The sequence below is a fragment of the Schistocerca americana genome, chromosome 5 (genome assembly GCF_021461395.2).
Source record: "Schistocerca americana isolate TAMUIC-IGC-003095 chromosome 5, iqSchAmer2.1, whole genome shotgun sequence".
NCBI lineage: Eukaryota > Metazoa > Arthropoda > Insecta > Orthoptera > Acrididae > Schistocerca > Schistocerca americana.
The window spans coordinates 492,099,717-492,118,105 of NC_060123.1; positions in this window are offsets into that span (position 1 = coordinate 492,099,717).

The following is an 18,389-nucleotide window of genomic DNA, read 5'->3' on the forward strand; positions in this document are numbered from 1 at the left end:
GACCAACAATCTAGCAAAAGCCAGGCTTTAATTGATGCATGGTGGCAACGGTCGGGCGGGCGATGTCCATGCAGGGCACACAGCTGCTGCAAGCCGGCGACTGGCTGGCCCGGGTTGCGTTCCAGACGCGTTGCAACTGACTGGCAGGGCCCAACTCACGACCCGAACTGCCGCCGTGAACTCTCCTCCCCGCACGTTCCGACTCACTCCACGACAGATGACAATCGGGAAGTCACAGCAGCCGAGCAAAGATCCTATCAGAGGGGATATCGATACCCGCTACTAGCGCCGATGACGGTCAGGCAAAACAGCAATTCAGTAAAGACAGTAATTTAAATCACTGTGGTGACATGGAAATACGTTAAAACAGGGTGTAAAATAACAAATGGTGAGACGGCGAGCCATGCACTGTTCAAATGTTTAAATTGCACCGATCAAGTTGCAATACTACACTGATGATAATTGATTAGTGTGGTGCTCAACTGCGCGGTCATCAGCGCCCGTATAAAGTTCCAATTTTTCACAGTCCAATTTTTGCAGTGTCCAAACTAGCCACTGTCAGGCAGAGATAATCCCCAACACGGCCGGGATTTGAACCCAGGACCCTTTGATCCAGAGGCAAGAAAGCTAGCCAGTAAACCACGAGCTGCGCACCAATACATCTACATCTACATCCCTACTCCGCAAGCCACCTGACGGTGTGTGGCGGAGGGTACCTTGAGTCCCTCTATCGGTTTTCCCTTCTATTCCAGTCTCCTACTGTTCGTGGAAAGATGGATTGTCGATAGGCCTCTGTGTGGGCTACACTGGTCTTGTGGTATGATTTGAAAGGCTACAGGTGACTATGAGTTTACGCCCTGACAGCAATTACCGAGCGAGGTGGTGCAGTATTTAGCACACTGGACTTTAGCTAGTAAGCCTTTTACTTGAATACATGGCCCATGTGTCTACTAAATTGATTTTGCCCTTTGACTATCGTTGTTATTGATAGCTTACGATACAGACTGTCGTATTTGTCAGAATCTAAATGAACTTGTATGCTGAAATAAATTAAAGAAATTGTGACCCTGTAATTACTGTAGTCAGCTGTTGATGAGTGTTTATCACTGTGGGATTGATCCTTTATAAAAGATTACGGCAGAAATTTATTGATAGTAAAACAGTACAAACAATATAAGTTAAGTGTGATGAAAAACAAATCAAGAACTGTTGGGAACATAAATAGACACAACAATTACTTAACACTCCACTGGGTGGTGACTGGTTGTCAAAGACTAAGTTTTGTGTGATTAATCTATTTACTCTGGCTCAGAACATGGATAATGCATCCTGAAATTATCTAAAGGTGAATAGACTTTGATGAATTTATTGTACACAGATGTTATACTACTTTGGTGCAGCTGACAACAAATGGCGAGACTGTGATTCTGATTGACCTAACAAGCTGGATCAGCAGTACTGCACCCCTTTCTCTGTTTCAGGTGACGGTCGTGGTTCAGGCACCTGAAGAACTGCGATGTAACGCGTCTGCAATTCGTTATTACGGGCACAAAAAATTCAAAGTCGCAGCTGGCTACCTGTTGATGGAGCGCGATTACTCTCTATGGGAGCCCTCAAATCTCGGCAGATTCTAGAGTGAGACACTCCCATTTGCCGGCCATACCATGGACCAATTTGACTCACTTATACACCAGTGAATCAAGGGGATCGAACGTCAAGGTAGCAGATCTGAAATGAATAAGATTGCCTTCGACACAGTGTGTTGTCCAAGATGACTGAGGTCGAAACAGTTGGAACAGCTAAGTCTTCACTACAGGCTCCCCAGTCGAGACCAATGGTAGTGTGAAGTCATGCCCAGGGCAAGTGTCCCAAATGCAGCCCACTTACAACAAGAGTCAAAGCTAGAATTATCTGCATGCTTGAGTCTGAATCGGAAGACCCAGTTTCTCCTCACCTCACCTTATATCAAGCTTCAGTAAACCCTACAAAACATCTTAGTATAAAGTACCACATGCACATTTGAATTTGCATTTCCCCGCCATACCCTGCAAGTCTGTTACCCATTCACGATAGGTTTGTTTTGACCATTTCTTTTAACGAAAGAATTGGTACCTAGTTGCCACCACATTCACTTGTTGGCTATAAACGTTAGTTAGTGAATCTACAACCTGATCGTAGGAAAGTTCACTCGTAGTGGTGTTAGGGAATAATTTCGGAATGAGGCGAAAGACTGCACTCCCTACCGTTGACAAAAAGTTATGTAGTTTCACAGTACCTTGTACGTGAACAACGATGTGGGCTTCATACTGTTGCTACCTCTCTAGTTATTTCGTTTTCGTTACACTGGCGAAAAGGTGGAATGGCACTCGTAGCTACTGTTGTTGCTTGTGGCGCTGCGTTAGTGGCTTAGTTCGCTAGTAGCTGTTGTGCCTTGTTTAGTAGAGTGGCAATCTGTTGCATCTGAAACTGAAATATCTGTGTTAGCTGCGTCGCATCCATCGCTTGCAGCTGAGGCACCTGAGCAGGGAGTGGGAGAGGCCGGTTGCTCATTTTGGAACAGGCAAATGCGATTAACAGGCAAAGCATGCAATAAAAATAAGCAAAAAGCATAGAAAATATCTGAAATACCAAAAGTACACAGAAGGAATAGTTAAATTGATCGACGAAAAGAAAGACGTATAAAAATGTTAACGGAAATTGAGGAATACGGAGATATAAGTCACTTAGCAATCCAATGAAAAGGAAATGCAGGGAATCTAAGGCGAAATGGCTGCAGGGAAAATGTGCAGAAACTAAAAAAGAAAGATTCGTCAGAAGGACTGATTCAGAGTATAAAAAAGTAAAAAACAAAATAGCCTTCAGTGAAATTAAAACCAAAGGTAACAACATTAAGAGTGCAATGGGAATATGACTGTTAAATACAGAGGAGACAGCAAGCAAGACCAAGTAGACAGAGGGAGTGCATACAAGGCCTCTTCTATGGTGAGGCGTTGTCGTTTGATGGGGTTGAGTAAGGAATTGGAGTCTATACGAAGACGTATGGAATCAAGTATTACAATCAAAATATAATACAGCCTTGGAAGACTTGCGATCAAATAAGAGAGAAAGGACGGATAACATTCCTAATGAATTTCTGAAATCATTGGGAGACGTCGCAATCATACCACTATTCAAGTTGGTGTGTAGAATCTTTGAATCTGGAGACGTGTCACCAGATTTTTCGGAAAAAATATCATCCATACGATTCCAAAGATAGCATGAAAAAGAAAACTGAGGACCTGTTAGGTGACAATCAGTTTGTCTTTCGGAAAGTTATGGGCATCGGAGAGGAAGTGTGACGTAGCGATTGTTAATGGGAGTAAGCTTAATAAAAATGAAGACACGTTCTCAGGCTTGTCAACCTGGAAAAGCGTTCGACAGATCAAACGGAGAAAGATTTTCGAAATTATGAGAAAAATGCGACTAAGCTGTAGGGACAGAGGAAAATTTAGAGTATATGCCTGAACCAAGAGGGGAAAAATAAGAATTGAAGGTCAATGGTGTAAGAGAGGGATGTAGCCTTTCGCCTCTACTGTGCATCGAAGAAGCATTGAAGACAATAAAAGAAAGGCTCAAGAGCGGTTAAAAAACCAGGATGAAAGGATACCAATAATAAGATTTCTATCCTCAATGAAAGTGTAGAAGAATAAGAGGACGAGTTGAATGGAGGTACCTATATAATGAGTACTGTGTGTGGACAGAGAGTAAACCGAATAAAGACGAAAGTAATGATAACTAGCAGATATGAGATATCGATGAACTTAACATCAAAATTTGGGATCACAAACTACATGGGGCGAAGCGATTGCGCTACCTTTGAATTAAGCTGGCCGGAGTGACCGAGCGGCTCTAGGCGCTACAGTCTGGAACCGCGCGACCGCTACGGTCGCAGGTTCGAATCCTGCCTTGGGCATGGGTGTGTGTGATGTCCTTAGGTTAGTTAGGTTTAAGTAGTTCTAAGTAGTTCTTCGCCGGTTATGCTGAGAACCTGATCATTCCTTACCAGTCCACCAAATAGTCAACATTCTTATGGAGCACCGCATATCAAACGTATCGATTCTCTTGCTTTGTGATTGTCCCACAATCCATGTGTCACTACCATACAACTCTGTACTCCAAACGTACATGTTCTAAGTTCTAGGGACTGATGACCTCAGAAGTTAAGGCCCATAATGCTCAGAGCCATTTGAACCATTTTTTTTAAATTAAAATAACACATGGACAAAGCATGCAGATTAGTGCAGGTAAAGTGGAAATTACGGCCAAGAGCTGTCTGCTAGTATCAAACATCGGCCTTTATCTGAGGAAGAAATTTCAGAGCATGTACGTTTGGAGTACAGAGTTGTATGGTAGTGAGACATGGAATGTGGGACAATCACAAAGGAAGACAATCGATGCGTTTGATATGCGGTGCTCCATAAGAATGTTGACTATTTGGTGGACTGATTAGGAATGATCAGGTTCTCAGCATAATTGGCGAAGTAAGGAAGATATGGGAAACATTGACGAGAAGAAAGGACAAGATGACAGGACACGTTTTAAGGTATCAGGGAATATCTGCCATGGTATTAGAGAGAGTTGTAGAAGATAAAAATTGTAGAGGGAGACAGATATTGGAATACACCCAACGAATAACTGAGGATATAGGGTGAAGAGTTCGACACACGGAAGGAATTCGTGGTTGGTCACATAAGACCAGTCAGAAGACTGTTGATCAAAATACAATGTCCAATGTATGGATCTGAGATTTTTATACTGTATTATTCACATTATATATCCAACTTCCGTAAGTGGCATATAATGCTGGTCATCTGTCAGTTTTAACCGTTGCGTTGGTGCGATAATGTGGCACAACTTGTCGAACAATGTCATTGCTTGTCACTAAAACGTGCCATTCTTGTACATTGATATACACTCCTGGAAATGGAAAAAAGAACACATTGACACCGGTGTGTCAGACCCACCATACTTGCTCCGGACACTGCGAGAGGGCTGTACAAGCAATGATCACACGCACGGCACAGCGGACACACCAGGAACCGCGGTGTTGGCCGTCGAATGGCGCTAGCTGCGCAGCATTTGTACACCGCCGCCGTCAGTGTCAGCCACTTTGCCGTGCCATACGGAGCTCCATCGCAGTCTTTAACACTGGTAGCATGCCACGACAGCGTGGACGTGAACCGTATGTGCAGTTGACGGACTTAGAGCGAGGGCGTATAGTGGGCATGCGGGAGGCCGGGTGGACGTACCGCCGAATTGCTCAACACGTGGGGCGTGAGGTCTCCACAGTACATCGATGTTGTCGCCAGTGGTCGGCGGAAGGTGCACGTGCCCGTCGACCTGGGACCGGACCGCAGCGACGCACGGATGCACGCCAAGACCGTAGGATCCTACGCTGTGCCGTAGGGGACCGCACCGCCACTTCCCAGCAAATTAGGGACACTGTTGCTCCTGGGGTATCGGCGAGGACCAGTCGCAACCGTCTCCATGAAGCTGGGCTACGGTCCCGCACACCGTTAGGCCGTCTTCCGCTCACGCCCCAACATCGTGCAGCCCGCCTCCAGTGGTGTCGCGACAGGCGTGAATGGAGGGACGAATGGAGACGTGTCGTCTTCAGCGATGAGAGTCGCTTCTGCCTTGGTGCCAATGATGGTCGTATGCGTGTTTGGCGCCGTGCAGGTGAGCGCCACAATCAGGACTGCTTACGACCGAGGCACACAGGGCCAACACCCGGCATCATGGTGTGGGGAGCGATCTCCTACACTGGCCGTACACCACTGGTGATCGTCGAGGGGACACTGAATAGTGCTCGGTACATCCAAACCGTCATCGAACCCATCGATTCTACCATTCCTAGACCGGCAAGGGAACTTGCTGTTCCAACAGGACAATGCACGTCCGCATGTATCCCGTGCCACCGAACGTGCTCTAGAAGGTGTAAGTCAACTACCCTGGCCAGCAAGATCTCCGGATCTGTCCCCCATTGAGCATGTTTGGGACTGGATGAAGCGTCGTCTCACGCGGTCTGCACGTCCAGCACGAACGCTGGTCCAACTGAGGCGCCAGGTGAAAATGGCATGGCAAGCCGTTCCACAGGACTACATCCAGCATCTCTACGATCGTCTCCATGGGAGAATAGCAGCCTAAATTGCTGCGAAAGGTGGATATACACTGTACTAGTGCCGACATTGTGCATGCTCTGTTGCCTGTGTCTATGTGCCTGTGGTTCTGTCAGTGTGATCATGTGATGTATCTGACCCCAGGAATGTGTCAATAAAGTTTCCCCTTCCTGGGACAATGAATTCACGGTGTTCTTATTTCAATTTCCAGGAGTGTATTTTCATGTAAACTTTCTCAATAAGCGACTATGCAAAACATTGCGAGTGATATACTAAAGCGCCAAAGAAACTGGTATAGACCGGCGTATTCAAATACAGAATACAGAAAACAGACAGAATATGGCGCTGAGCTTGAACTTGGTGTTATAATCGGTGCACGAGTGATGTGACACAGCATCTCCGAGGTAGCGCTGAAGTGGGGATTCTCCCATACTACCATTTCACGTGTGTACCGTGAATATCAGGAATCCGGCGAAACATCAAATCTCCGACATCGCTGCAGCCGGAAAAAGATCCTGCAAGAACGAGACCAACGACGACTAAAGAGAATCGTTCAACGTGACGGAAGTGCAACCCTTCCGCAAATTGCTGCAGATTTCAATGCTGGGCCATCAGCAAGTGTCAGCATGCGAACCATTCAACAACACATCATCGATATGGGCTTTCGGAGCCGAAGGCCCACTCGTGTACCCTTGATGACTGCACGACGCAAAGCTTGGCGCCTCGTCTAGGCCCTTCAACATAGACTTTGGACTGTTGATGACTGGACACATGTCGGACGAGTCTCATTTCAAATTTTATCGAGCGGATGGGCGTGTACGGGTATGGAGACAACCTCATGAATCCATGGACCCTGCATGTCAGCACGGGACTGTTCAAGCTGTTGGTGGCTCTGTAATAGTGTGGCGCGTATGCAGTTGGAGTGATGTGGTACCCCTGATACGTCTAGATACGACTGTGACAGGTGACACGTACGTAAGCATCCAGTCAGATCGCCTGCATCCATTCATGTCCATTGTGCATTCCGACGGACCTGGGCAACTACAGGACAATGCGACGACCCACAGGTCCAGAATTGCTACAGAGTAACTTCAGGAACACTCTTCTGAGTTTAAACACTTCCACTGGCCACCAAACTCACCAGACATGAACATTATTGAGCATATCCGAGATGCCTAACAACGTGCTTTTCAGAAGAAATCTCCACCCTCTCGTACTCTTATGGACTTAGGGGCAACACTGCCTGATTCATGGTGTCAGTTCCCTCCAGCACTACTTCAGACGTTAGTCGAGTCCAAGCCACGTCGTGTTGCGCTACTTTTGGGTGCCCGCTGGGGCCCTGCATGATATTAGGCAGATGTGCCAGTTTATTTGGGTTTTCAGTGCATAATATTACGCATAAGTTAATTATCGCGACAAAAAAGCACGTGTCAGTGACGATGGGAAATGTTGCTCGAGGCTACAGTCTGGAACCGAGCGACGGCTACGGTCGCAGGTTCGAATCCTGCCTCGGGCATGGATGTGTGTGATGTCCTTAGGTTTTTTTTTTTTTTTTGGTTGCTCGAGTCTTTCCCGACGGACTAGTAAATATGCTTCTCGGGCGAGACGTCGAATGTCGTTGTGAAAATTCCACAATAAAATTCCTTTTTCATCGAAGCACCGTGAAGGAACGTGTGTAGTTTTTCTTTTTAGTGACTCCGAGCGGCTTTTTGTGATACAAAATGTTAAATAACATTTGCAATAGTTATTAAGCTGAGAGAACAAAAGTTTTGACTCTAAAGTATCCGGGCGTATTTCTGCGTATTAAACTCGCTGGCTTGACACTTACAAATAAAATCTTTCTTTAAACAATAAAATTACGTACTTTAATCCCGAGGATACCAGTGTTCTCTGCCCGCATGCAACGAATTCTAACACATCTAAGAAGGACTCAGAAAGAAAAGTGGATAAAAGAATCCCGCACATGAATGAGGACATGGATCGAGATAAGCGTGAAAAACGTCTGACTTCAGCCACCATCAAGTGCGCAGAAAATAATTCACTAGTACCATGATGTTAGTTACTTACATGTAAGATAGTTGAGGGATCTTTAGTTACTACAAACAAAAATTAAATATTGAAATCAATTTAGTTAAAAATATAAAGCGCAGTTCATGGGTAACTACACGCCAAAAATTTTGCCTGGTTTTTATGTACCTTAAAACCAATGTGATTTCGCTTGAATTTTTTGTACATTATTCGTTATTTGACCAAATATGATTCTGTTCTCAACCGTACCATTTCCTAATTGCAGGATGAAGCATATTAAATTTTGTGTGTACCAAAAAGTTCGTATCATGCCTCAGAAGCGTTATAATCCACTCAAAGTGTCCATCCGTTATGAGTTCACATTCACATTTACATTCACATTAAGGAAAAGAAATATCTGTTTTCACGTAGCATCTAAATAAATATTTACAAGAACTTAACGGACAAAGTAAACTCATTGTCTCTTGCTTGTGACCAAATATACAAGGGCTGTCCATATACGCACAAAAATGGAAGTTTTATAGTTCCATGTAGATTTCTCTTGCAAACTATATAAGCTTCGTCAGTTATTACGTAGATACATATGCAACGTATAGAAATGGGTATGTGCTGCTTGAATATCATTTTCACGTACACAGATACTTCCTTTGCAAGCACTTTCTCTACATTCGCATCTAGAAGACAAATTCATTATATCACATACACATAAATAACTGAATGCATAAGATATGATAGAAAATGCTCATCGTACTGTACTGGTTGCCCTGGGGAGAACAATATTTATTCGTTTGGAATTGCGGAGAGTGCTATGAGCCAAGACTTTTATGATTCTTGAAAGATGTACGAAAAAATGTGCAGAAAAAAAAATTAATCATTCAGCGTAACAGTACTTAAAAACAAATTCGATTTATTATTATATTATTCGTTGTTTTATGTTAAAAAAATTAATGGCTGTGAAACAGTCGAATAATTTTATGTAATTATCTACTCCGGTCTTGAACTTGGATGATGATAGATGTAAGAGACATAAGTCTGCTTATGTTGCATTTTGATTAAACATATGTGTTTATTTGCTCTTAAAACCTTTATTATATATCTTTAGCGCCCCTACATGTTATTAAACTAATGGCGTTCTTTTTTTTCAGAATATCAGAAAGCGCAATACAGCGTGAGCCCACGAGTGATTGTTGTCGGCCATTTGCACGGACGCAACGTCTTATTTGGATATTGCCAATATTAAACGGCACAGACCCACGGCAATAGCTTACGAAGTTTGCATTTTAATTATATTATTTAACTTCATTGTCATTTTAATTATTTGCAAAGATTAATAGTAGTTTTCATTAAACTCAGTGGTTGCGCATAACGTGTATCTTTTACCTCAGCTACGTAAATTCACAGAAATTATCTTACTCCGAAATGATCAGAGATAAATACGCCACACAGTAATATTTCTCTACACAAACCCATGACATTAAAGCAGTATTAATTTCGATGAAATTGCAATGCAAAAACAATCTTACATATTTTGTTGACGGAGCTAAGTACGGTGCTTCTCACCGCTCTTTACGTCCTTCATATTGCGGGCATTAAACCTTCAGATGATATTTCCATAAAAAAAGACTGTTTAATCTACGCGTGATAAGTTGTGTTGTCATTTAAATGTGTGTTGATGTGTAACTATACGTATATGTGCCTACAAATCAAGCAGTTGAGTGAACTGCACATGGGCACGTAATTAAAGCACAACACTAGACGTACAGAACAGAACCCGACATACATATTAAAAACAACACACTGGCGCGTTCCGCGTGACCGGAAATATTTTTTTGTTTAAGTTATACGTTATTTGTACTTTATTGTAATATGAATTGTATTTTCTTTCATGTACCACTTCGACTACAACAACTCGATAAATATTGATTGACAAGGATTCTACAAGAGAGAGGACACGTTGCTAATTCAGATTGTGAGAAAATTTGCAAGACGACAGAACATTCAAGGTAAGCAGACGGTTGTATGCCCACCAAGCTTCAAGGATACATGCCATTATTGCCCTGGGGTCATGCAATAAGTGATTTGAGTGTGTTCATATTTCTAAAAGTATTTCTTGTTGCTGCTCGTACTGCAGTGCTATGGGAGACTGCTGGAGAGTAGGTTTAGTAAAGGAAGAAAAAATTGTTTATTCAGTTTATTGCAACAGTTTCAGTGTCTTGCTATTGTTTGAGTTTTGTGAGGCAGATTTGTGTATATCTAGTGAGTGCCTTGTACTTACTTGTTAGTCATCATAGATGGGTAGGCCAAAGGCAAGGCATAGAGCAGAAGGTAACAATATCACAGATTTAGAGGAGTCTGACAATATTAGGGAATTGCCGTGTACTGGTACAGATGATTTTAGCCGGAATTCCAAACTTTGGAAACTGAAGAGGGTGAATTAAAGAACTTAATGTCTAGTTCTAATGCAGAGACGCTAGAACTACAGACAAGCGCCAGATCAGCTCACGCCAAGGTCAGTACCGAACAGGCTGAAAATGTGATACCGCGTACGGTCGTAGGAAATGAGTTTCTCTCTTCGTTAATCCATTGGGTAAAGGAAATGCTAACTGATAAGTAGTTAGAACGCCAGGAGAAAGAGAAAGCGAAAGAAAGGGAAAGCGAAGAGAAGGAAAGGATTAAGGTGATATAACGCGAGGAGAATGGGAAGGCGAAAGAACGGGAAGGAGGAAACAGGGGAAGGATTAAGCGGTTATAACGCGAGGAGAGAAAGAAGACGAAAGGAAGGGAAAGAGAAGAGAGGGAGAGAATTAAGGAGCTATAATGTGAGGAGAAAGAAAAGGCGAAAGAAAGGGAAAGATAAGCGAAGGAAAGGATTAAGGAAATGGAACGCGAGGAAAAAGAGAAGACGAAAGAAAAGGAAAGAGAAGAGAGGGAAAGGAATAAGGAGCTGGAAGCGAAGAATACAAAGGCTAAGACGAACCGAAAGAGATACGAGGTTAGCAGAACAGTTCAATAAGGTCCTCGATACGCAATGTATGCGGATCGTTGACCATATTAAAGATGAAGTAAGCAAAATGCTCTCCCAGGTCCAAGATCTTATTACGAAACACAAAGATCTGCCTAACAAAGTGGGCGAACTAGACGCACTTCAGGGGAAGCGCATCAGGCGCCTGAACAACAGGTTAAAAAGATTATGATGAGTGTAGACGACATGTCTATCAACTTATATAGAAAAATTGAAATCTAAGTAGTCGCGACTCTGCATTGTATGAACATTGCAGCAAGTTACGACGAAAACGAACATATTACGCGACTGTCACGGGATTGACATGAAGTACCGCAGCTTATACCAGGAGCAGAGCGTGAGAACAATGACAGTAGGTATCGACAAATTACTGAGACTCCACATACGAGTTATCAGTATGCAAACAGTCCAATCGATGATAACGCGTTGCGAGAATTTGAATCGCAATGCTGCTCTTAGGTACAGACCGTGTAGCGAAGAACACATTGTTGGGGCGGCGAGAGCTGGACCTGTTGTGTCAACATTGCCACATACGAAACACGAGGAATCTTTAATAAACCCCGCCAGATCCAAACCTTCCCGGAACAGAAGAAAACTGTGCATCTCGGAATGTACTGCCTACGTTATGGACTGGAAGACAAAAGATCCAGCACGTGATCTCATTTATAAGTGGCGAAGCAGCTCTGTGAGCAATGGAGATAGCTGGTAGCTGCCAAACATTTTTCGAATATGAGAAGGCATTTTTGGGTCGCTTCTGATCGCAGAGTGCACAAGAACGCTTAAGAAATCAAATTTATAATACTGAGCAGAACAATCCAAAGCAGGGAAACCTGCGGAAGTACTTTGAAAAGCATTTGAACAAAACGTGATACTGGGATGAAGCCATGTATTCGCGCGACGTGTTAAGAATTTTAAAAGGTAGATTAGCGATCACTGTACGCGAGGAAGTATTCCACGTTCCTGACAAGGACCTGGAATTGTTTATGGCCACAGTTGATTCGCTCGATCTTATCCAAAAGGATACCAGGCAGTGAACGCAGGTCAAATCAACTACAACAAAAACAAAAACCAGAATGGCAACAATCCACATAAGAATTGTCAAAAGAGAGCTAATGATTACTGTACACAGAATAACAGTAATCAATCAAATCGACATGTAAATTAGCCTAACTATAGCAACAAGCATATAAATCGAACGAACGAAAATCAGTTTCGTAATGGAAAAGGTAATATTAACAGAAAAAGACGGAACGAAGATGGTTATAATGCCCAATTCCAATCTAAAAACATGCATGAGATGAACGACCCTGGGAAAAGAACCGGTCCAGTAAACTGCCTCTCGAATCCACCACGGGATAGAAACCATCCTGAAAATAATGTCAATGTAATACCAATGCCACCTCCTAACCAGCAACAACAATGGATACGGCCACAAAACAGGATGCAGCAGCACATACAGCAGCAACCTCATAGCGTTAGAATAGTTGAGGTTGTTGACGAACCCCAGCTCAGCACGTCACAAGCGTCAAAATTCACACGACCCATGTAAGCTCTCCGCAAGGGGTCGTGGGGGCACAAGGGGAAAGGGGGGAGAGGAAGGCAATTGTCAAATAAATATATCCATGCTCACGTACAACGAGGGGTTGGACCTGAAGGAGGAATTGTACGCTGGTCCACGCAAATGTGGTCAGCGCAAAATTGCACTGGTGCAAGCTGCGATTAAGGAAACTATTCTTGAAATACCTGTGAATATTATTATCGACACTGGTGCACGTCTATCCGTGATGGATTATGATTTATTCAGGTGCATAAACTAGGTACCAAGTTACCGTCACTGCCGGTGCAGAGCTGCAGAATTTTCGGAGCCATTCGTGGACGAATAAAACGAATCCAGAGCCAGGTGTAGACCGTTATACAAGTAATTAAATGTTCATTCCTAGGTGTAAGGAATTTGGAGGTTCCCTGCAACCTGGGATGGGAAGTTTTGAGAGAGGGGGATGCAAAAATGGACCTTCCTCGGGCTGTCTGGTCGCTAAGGATTGCATGCAGAATTGGAGAACTGCCAAATGATAAAGACAACCGGCCTGCACGTACAGTTTTGTAGGGGTTTATAGGTTATTTATGACCGATCGAAGTTATTGCACATCGCCTACGAGTATACGAGGAACGACTACCCACACATACGGTGCTGCGATAATGAGATAGACGTCATAAAAAAGGACATCGATACTAAGATCATCGAGTCGAATTATCTCGACGAAAGTCAGCAGCATAATAAAAGGGCATAATAAAAGGATACATTTATGAGATGCACGAGACATATTGCCGAGCCTTGGAGCAAGAAAGAGGACGATAAAGTGGGGTATAAAAGAGACTTACTTATGCTCGTATACCAGCTCGTTCGTTGCCGTCGCCAAGTCGGACGATAGCATTCGCCATGTGCTTAACGCGCGCGAAATAAATAAGACAATCATTCCCGTGCGAACACGACCGGAAAATGTGAAGGAACAAATACAGAAGTTGCAGGGAGTGAGGTATGTTACGAGCTCGGAGATACCAAGACGGGTGGCAACAGAGGAAAATATCGAGCAACCTTTCACACCCTTAGGCGAACAGGCGCAAATCAGAAGTCGCCACCCTAACAAACATCTGAGGGCTGTTCGTTAAGTACCGAGAGGGCAATCTAGTCTTGCTGAGGACTCACCCGAAAGCCTTTGGTCTAAAACGAGTCACTAAAAAGCGGCAATTGTTATACACAGAACCACACTTCGTTGTAAAGATACCGCATCACGGTTGCTATCTTCTTGCAAATCCAGGAACTTTAACAGTGAAAGGATTATACCCGCTCCGTGATTTGAAACCTTTCATTATTGCAGAATAAATGAACGTTAATATGCCATGTCGTGTGATAGAAGAAACAAAATTTTCACTCATGTAAATAGTAGTTTAAGTGTGATTACTGTGTTTTGTTATTTGATATTTACCTTTGTTGTCAGTAGTTTTAAGTTTTTTCTGTGTTTGTGTAATTGTATGTGTGTAATGTTTTGTTTGACTTTGAGGTGCTGGCTAAAGTCACAGACTTTTCCATGTTTTTTTGTAGGATGCAACCGTGTCCTGTATGTGATAGGATTTTGCAGAGTGAGTCAGTGCGAATGAATGTAAAACTACAACAATTAGTCTAGAATGACCAAATGATCAGGTTTCCGGCTTGAAGGGGTGCTATGTTACTTCTGATGTGATCATAAGGAACGAAAGCTCAAAGCATTGTAAATTAAAAACCGCAACATGTAAATGCAAGTCACATTTTCTATATATGGTCATGAACTGCAGAAATTTATCTACTTACAATACTTCTTTTTCATCATGTACAATGTACAAACTGAATGATGCGAAGACATTCGAAGTATTAATTTGTGAATACAAATTGTGCTTTTAAGAGCATGAACGCTCTATTCGAGTGTGTGACTCAAACAGACAAAAACTGCGTAATCACAGAAAACAAGTGGTTGAGTTCGATAATTCAGTTAAGCATTTACTTGAGCAATGCTTCATCTCATACGTCTAAACGTATACGATTTACGAGAAAGAGACTGAAACTGTGTCGCGCGAGTGGAAACCAGCTGTGTCTACTCGCGAGGTAGACAGTTCAGTCAAAAATAATGTATCTGAACGCTGCAACGCCAGGTGAACAGAGCATGAAAACTACAAGTACTACAACCCGACAAACCGTTCACCATGATATCTAAAGACAATGCGGGATGTTAAAAGTGCTGTGCCAAAATAAAAAGTGATGCTTTATGTAGTTTCTTGAAAACAATGTGTTCCTATGGCCCACGCCTGTACGAAACCTATACTGAAATACACCTTCATGGTACATATGAGACCATTTATTCACACACAAGAATAACCGTGGAATGAATGCAGACTAACAAAACTTCTTTACAGCTAAACCACCATTGCTGTGTTCGGTACTATTTCATGTTCTCGCGGGAGCAATCACGGCAACAAACGGAGCGCATGAAACCAGACCATATAATCGCCTCTGAGGGCGGAGCCGGCCGTAACGGCTGATCGCCGACGGGAGTCGTGTTCCTGACATCGAGCCATCGCACCTCACCGGCCAACCACACATTGGAACCATGGACTTCTGTTCCACTGCGCCGGCCGCTGTGGCCGAGCGGTTCTAGGCGTTACAGTCTGGATCCGCGCGACCGCTACGGTCGCAGGTTAGAATCCTGCCTCGGGTATGGATGTGTGTGATGTCCTTAGGTTAGTTAGGTTTCAGTAGTTCTAAGTTCTAGGGGGGCTGATGACCTCAGATGTTAAGTCCCATAGTGCTCAGAGCCATTTGAACCATTTTTTTTGTTCCATTGCACCGCACACACGCCGCCACCACCAACGCAGCCGACGAAGAATTAGTTACGTATTCACGAAGTAAGATTTAGAAACTTCGTACTTCCGCAAACATTAGCAGGGTGGACTGTTTACCATGGCAAAGACTTGAATTCATTCATGTTTCTCATACACAAAAGACAATCTTACAAACGGATTTTGTAATGTTCTTTATATAAAAAATATGTTCTTGTAAATTTTCTAACCATGACGAAATAATTTTGATTTTTTACCACATTCTCAATAACTGGAAGAACGTAACCTATGAAGGCCTTAGTAATTACAATGTAAACTTCAATCATTCAGTCTGAAGAGCCCGGGCAGGGTTTTCAATAGTATCCGGTTTTTCCCGTTGGCTGAAACCCTGATGGTGCGTCAGTCAATATCTTTCCGGGGAATGTAAATTTGCCAGAAGGCTTTCGATAATTGTAACGTATAATGGCGCCATAAGACAAGAATGTAGTGCCCACATAAACCCAAATAATTGTGCAAAGATTGAATATAACCAATAATCTTTAGTTGAAACTTCCGTATTGAGAGGCCGTGGTCGATGTACAAAATTTCCACCTAACGTTTCGTCTCCATCTGCGGGAGATACCTTCTGAGGTCGTCCGGCTACTGCCACTGCGGCTCCTGGACCTCAGAAGATGTCTACCGCAGATGGAGACGAAACGTTACGGAGCCGCAGTGGCAGTAGCCGGACGACCTCAGAAGATGTCTCGCGCAGATGGAGACGAAACGACAGGTGCAAATTTTATACATCGACCACGGCCTCTCAACCCAGAAGTTTCAACTGAAGACAACACCGGCCGTGAAAGCCTATATTGTATGAATAACCAGTAATATCTAGTGTCAGCTGATATCTAAAAACTTTTAAAAACTTAGAATCTTCGATTAATATAATCATTCATAATTAATGATGAACGTTCTGAAAAGGAGATTATACAAACAACCTGATGTAAATGTCTCTTTCACATGTGCGAACAATTGATCAGTTATGACAGTGCAGAACCAGTGCTAGTGGAATTACTGTTCACCAAAACTATGTGCATTTGTGTGACAATAATCACATGAGGCCATTGTTCTGTTTGCCCTGAGGAGAAAAATATTTATTCGTATGGAATTACGAACAATGTTATGAATTAAGAAAGACGTACGAAAAAATGTATAGAAAAAATATTTATCGTTCAGGGTAATTGTAGTTAAAAACAATATCGGTTTATTATTATACTAGTGGTTGTTTTATGTAAATATATTAATAGCTGTGAAACAGTTAAATGATTTAATGTAATTACGTACTCTCTTGTTTCTTGATGAGGATAGACGTGAGAACGTTGTACCTGTGCTTACATTGGATTTTGGTTAAATATATGTGTTTATCTGCTCTTAAAACCTTTCTTATGTATCTTTAGCATCCCTACATGTTATGAAACTAGTGACTTACTTTTTCAGAATATGAGAACGCGCAATACAGCGCGAGCCTCTGAATGTTCGTTGTCGGCCAATTGCACGGCCGCAAAGTCTTATTTTGATATTGTCAATATTAAACGGCATGGAGCCGCGGCAATAACTTAAAAAGTTTGCATTTTAATTCTATTATTTATTTTAATTTCTTTGCAAAGATTAACAGTAGTTTTAATTGAACTCTAGTGGTCGCCGCGTAACGGATATCTTTTATGTTAGCTATGTAAATTCGCGGAAATTAACTTAATCTGAAATGATCGTTTTGTTAACATACTAGCTAGTACGGCGCGTCACACTGCTCTTTACGTCTTTCATATTGCGGACATTAAACCTTCAATATAATATTTCCATTAAAAAGACTGTGTAATTTGCACGTGATAAGTTGTGTTGTAACTTCCGTGTTTGTGGCGTCATTTGATGCGTAACTATATGTATTTGTGCATACAGATCATACAGTTTAATGAGCTGCACATGTACACACAATTAAAGCACACTATGACGTACAGAACTGAACACAACATACAGATTAAAAACATTATTTTTTCGTTTCAGCGTCTCCCTCTTGGATTAACGGATGTTTGTAGCTGTACGTTTCGCGGGGGACCATATGGTAGTGATATCCTTTTATGATTCCAGGATGACTGGAAAAGACTTTGCCACATGATAATAATAAATTAGCTAGTTCGCCTATTTGTTGGTCTCTTAAATATTTTGATTCCACAGTCTTCCTGTGGCTGTGGGCTGAGTTGCATTGCACATAGTTATAATTTTGTGGCAATGGTGCACTACAGGAGCAGAACTGGTGACTGTGAGTCCATAGCACTTTATTTTTAGTATGTTGAGTTTCATCCCTTGTCAGAATCTGTCATGTCATGCCTTGGTTCGCAATAAACCTGAAACAGTACTTCTCCCATCTACCATCAAATAGCCTTTCCCCCTCCCCGAAAATCCATTCCGATCAAACATTTCCCAGACAGTCCATTTACCACGAGGAACGTGAATCTTGTAGCTCTGCCCTCGAATTCTGTTTCAATCTGTACCTGCTTTTTTACGGCTGACCTCTGATACCAATAGCACCTGACGCTGCACAATTTTGAACCGTTAGAGAGGGTACTGTAATGTATTTTTCCTTTATTGCAGATAAAAGTGAGAAATACATGTAAATTCTGAAAAACAAATGCGGTGCATGAATAAATGTTTGCCTTGGTAAAGACATACCACAACTGCGAATGTATGATCTGGTAAATAAGATGACACATCAGGACAAAATGGTTCAAATGGCTCTGATCATTATGCGACTCAGCTTCTGAGGTCATCAGTCGCCT